Source organism: Periplaneta americana, chromosome 16, assembly GCF_040183065.1.
Source record: "Periplaneta americana isolate PAMFEO1 chromosome 16, P.americana_PAMFEO1_priV1, whole genome shotgun sequence".
Lineage (NCBI taxonomy): Eukaryota > Metazoa > Arthropoda > Insecta > Blattodea > Blattidae > Periplaneta > Periplaneta americana.
This window is the reverse complement of record NC_091132.1, coordinates 16,258,275-16,263,041: the sequence shown is the minus strand read 5'-3', so window position 1 is coordinate 16,263,041 and position 4,767 is coordinate 16,258,275. Positions and strand designations below refer to the sequence as shown.

Below are 4,767 nucleotides of genomic sequence, written 5' to 3'. Positions count from 1 at the left end.
AAAATACCGGCAATGATTTAATGTTCAGGGTGTTATTAAGGGTCGTGTACTCCAGTTTCCGGTATTTTCTCGGTAATTGTTTTCGACAGGCAGTAAATGGTTTGTAGGAGTCTTCTGCTATCCCAGCTTGTCAAACAAATGTTTTAGCAGATTTGTCTCCGAGCACCTGCCGGAAGTAGGCCTGCAGGTTTCCACAAGATGAACACAAACTGCAATGAAACCTGTACAGCTTACGGTTACGAACAGCAGGTAGTTGCTAAGTAACGGTTCAAAGTTCTAGGGTACGAAGTGAAAATGCGTGTTTTTATATGCGCACCTAAATTAACAAAGGTGTTTTACAACGTTCAATTAATTTGTGCGTTCGTGTGCAAACAACTGTCCTGATTTAAACATCTTTTACTTCCTGGTCTTGTAATTCATCTCTCTAACAAGTCAGTTAATGTGTCTATCTGCGTAATAAGGGTGGTAGGAAAGAACAAAATGAATATGCCGTAAACAAACGTAATGTAGTACTTTCAGTAACTGATAAATGTTTGACTAAAGATCAAATAAAAGAAGTAAAAAACTAAATTATAATATAAAAGCTCATATTAAATTGTGACATGATAATAATAATGACCATTCTTACTTTCAACTTACAGTTTTAAATTCACAAACGCCATCACGAATGCTTCCTCAGTGTTAAAAATATAAATTGATATTATTATTATGTTAACTGGCAATTTAAATTCAAACAATTATGTAATAGCACAATATTAATCATTCTATTAACTGCCTCTTCCATAACAATTACACTCCACCGTCGATTTAGAACAAAGCTAAAGTTTATCTACTTAGACGTAGCAAGTCTCCTGCAATCGGCAAGAATCATATTTATGTAGAGCATGAAGAAATATTATGGACACTAAAAATCGATCATACGGGAATGGGCATTTAAGTTAAGAGTTGTCAATATATTATAAAAAAGTGAATTTGATACAACGTTAATAAAAATTAATTTTATTTCTACAAACTAATTTTATTTCCTAGAAATTAAATTAAATTATGGTTTATTTAACGACGTTCGCAAAGTTCTGCAGAGGTTATATCAGCGTCGCCGGTGTGCCGGAATTTTGTCTCGCAAGAGTTCTTTTACATGCCAGTAAATCTACTGACATGAGCCTGTCGCATTTAAACACACTTAAATGTCATCGATCTGGGCCGGGATCGAACCCGCAACCTCGAGCACAGAAGGCCAGCGCTATACCGACTACGCTACCGAGGCCATTTCCTAGAATATATCAATGTATAAAATACAATAAAAAATTAATAAATAGACAGACGGACGGACGGACGGACAGACAGACAGACAGACAGACGGACGGACGGACGGACGGACGGACGGACAGACAGACAGACAGACAGACAGACAGACAGACAGACAGACAGACAGACAGACAGACAGACAGACAGACAGACAGACAGACAGACAGACAGACAGATAGATAGATAGATAGATAGATAGATAGATAGATAGATAGATAGATAAAATGGATAAATGAATAAAATAAGTGAATGAGCAAATGAGTGAAAGAATAGATAAATAGATAGATAATAAATAATTAAAATGACGTCAAACTCTCCAGCAATATCCACAATATTTGTGACGTTTACAAGGCTTTCAATAATATTTACTATATCAGAAATACTCAGACGTGAACGTGTTTGTGATATGCATGAAGTCTTACTTGTATGCGGGGACTTGGACTCTCGTCAAAACCATTAATTTTAAGATTCGTGTCTATAGGACTATTTTTTTTTTCCTTTTTTTCTTTGCGTACTGCCACCCCTCAAAAATTAGACCTTTTTTAACACCCTGTATATTACTCCTCTACCAAGTTAGTTACTCTGCCTACTTAGGGAATCAATCTCTCTGCGAAATACAGTATATCTGTTGCCATATGTGACTGTTTGTATGTCTTCAAGTGTGTCTATCTGCCTCGTTTGCCTGCAGAGGATGTCTATCTACAAAGTATAACCATCACTCTTGAAAATTTTCTGGTTATTCACCTCAATTCTTCCGGAAATATCGATTACCGAGTACATTATGATATTCTGACTCTTCAGTTTCATCCTCTACCAACGCAATGGTTTGCCTAACTAAGTAATCTTTCCGGTCTAAAATCTAGCCTGTACCGAATACGCCTCTATGATCCATAGGGGAGTGAAGTGCCTGAAGACACAAGCTAACGTAGGAAATGCTTTCGCAGCTTAGAAATCTGTGTGGATCAAACGACTTTGGACCTTTAACGAGACAGAAAGAGGAATCTTTTGTCTTTGCTCATACACTTTCGATTACGTGAAATATACTTGAGTTCTTGAACGCACCCTCTCTCTAAAGTCTTAATTACTCCGATCTGCATTGTATGAGCTGCTGGTAGGCCAGATTATATGAATTCCACTCCTCGACGATCTCATAAAGGCTTCAGTGTTTAGTCGGGCGTATGAATCCGCTAAAGACGTTCTGTGCTGCGAGAAAATATTGAAGCCATATCAAACATGGTAGAAAGTCGCAGTATGAGAATTAATAAGATAATGTACGTCGCAAGAACTGAGAAAGACTCGCTGCATTAGTGCTTCAGTATATGTAGCATGCTTCAACGAACAAATTATTATATTGTATGTAGGCTACTAATGAGAACTCCACACGTAATATGCGACTATAATTTATTTGTGAACTTAAATTAATATTACTGTTTGTAGATGATTTTAATACAAGACAAAGCTAATGTTTATTGATTTTAAAATAGGTTATGTATTTATTTAACCTGGTAGAGATAAGGCCATCAGGCCTTCTCTTCCCCCCTACCAGGAGATTACAACTACAATATTAAGAATACAATTACAATTATAATTACAATTAATATTAAATTTACAAATACAATATAAATCAAAGTACTAAAAGATTAATTGATTAATAAAAGCTAGACAGTTTATTGTAAAAGTTAAGAAGAGAGAAGCATTTCTTTTATTGATTAAGTAAAAATTAAACCTACTCTACGCAGTAAGAAAATGCTTAATAAGCTTGCTTTTGAACGCTGCTAAATTCCGACAGTCTCTGATGTCACTGGGCAGGGTATTCCACAAGCGCGAGAGCGAGATTGTGTATGATGATGAATACGGTGGTGTCTTATGTGTTGGTGTGGCTAGTATGCGGCTATTTTGCGTGCGTGCGAAGAGATTATGATATGATGACAGGTAACTGAAACGGGAGGCAAGGTAGGTAGGTGTAGAAGTGTGAAGGACTTGGAAAAGGAGAACAAGAGAATGAAAATTTCTACGTTCGTTAAGCCGTAGCCAGTTTAGAGTTTGGAAGGATGGGGTAATGTGGTCAGCGCGACGGACATCGCAAACGAAGCGAACACAAGAATTATGAACACGTTGTAATTTTTGCGACTGGTTGACATTGAGGTCAGTCAGTAGAAAATCACAATAATCGAAGTGGGGCATTACTAGTGTTTCCACTAGTATTTTCTTGAGTGATAGCGGAAGGAATTTTCGAATTCTGTTTAAGGAATGGTTACAGTAGTGTATGGAAAGATAATAAGGAAACAGGCCTATGGAATGGAAAGCAATCCCAAGTAAACTAGTAAATTTGTGGAAAGTAATAAATAAGGAAATTATTTACGTCATAGATAAAATTAAAAAACTGGATTATTTTAACTAAATACACGCTTAAGAAAAGGTGGCCCAATTTCTCCCCTGTTGTTTAAGGGTACACACGCAAAATGATAAAAAAAAAATTAAAACTAAATTATTGCTTTCATAAATACTATTATGACTTTTATTCTGGTCCACACATGAGGAGTAACGGCTAGTGCGTCTAGCCGGGAAAGCAGGTAGCCCGGATTCGATTCCCTGGTTGAGGTTTTTTCCGTGGTTTTCCCTCAACCCAATATGAGCAAATGCTGGGTAAGTTTCGGTGTTGGACCCCGGACTCATTTTACCGGCATTATCACCTTCATCTCATCTCATTCAGACGCTAAATAACCTAAGATGTTGATAAAGCGTCGTAAAATAACCTACTAAAATAAAAAAAAATTATTCTGCTTTACTCACCACACACCCGACAACAATGTAACCTTTATTCTCAATAATTCACCCTACAACAATGGGTATTCCACTCAACACAGCAGCACAAAAGTCGTTATTGCACTCCACACGACGACAATGACAATACACGACGTGTATTATTGAGAAGAACAACAATGTAAATCACGCTTTCAGGTGTAAAGTTGATTTGAATAATTTCGAGGGAAAAAAATCTTCCGGGGCCGGGTATCGAACCCGGGACCTTAGGTTTAATGTACCAATGCTCTACCAACTGAGCTACCCGGGAACTCTACCAGACACAGATCCAGTTTTTTTCCCCTCTGTATCCACAGACCTGAAAGTGGGCTGACAACAGTTAAGCAACCAACGTTGAGTGTACACTAATTCTGTATAATAGCAGTAGTAGTAGTAGTAGTAGTAGTAGTAGTAGTAGTAGTAGTAGTAGTAGTAGTAGTAATAGTAGCACAGTCTAGTACAGGCCTGCACAAGGTTTGCGCTCTCCGAGCCGGCTCACAGCTCATGAGCAGAATGCAGATATTAGTTGCGCTCTGTATAAGGGTGGACTGGAAAAAGGGGTGATCTCGTACAAAATATACACAAAAGGAAGTACTATTACGAGTGCTTATGAAATGAATTCCCGTTCAGTGTTTGCAAAATTATCTTGGACTATTATTA

At 37.4% G+C, this 4,767-nt stretch overlaps 1 non-coding gene across 1 annotated transcript; it reads right to left on the bottom strand.

Annotated features, from left to right (window-relative positions):
• Nucleotides 1-4,305: 4,305 nt before the first annotated feature.
• Nucleotides 4,306-4,378, bottom strand: TRNAN-AUU (transfer RNA asparagine (anticodon AUU)). The gene has a single exon. It is a non-coding gene; the product is annotated as a tRNA-Asn (tRNA).
• Between the last annotated feature and the right edge of the window lie 389 nt (nucleotides 4,379-4,767).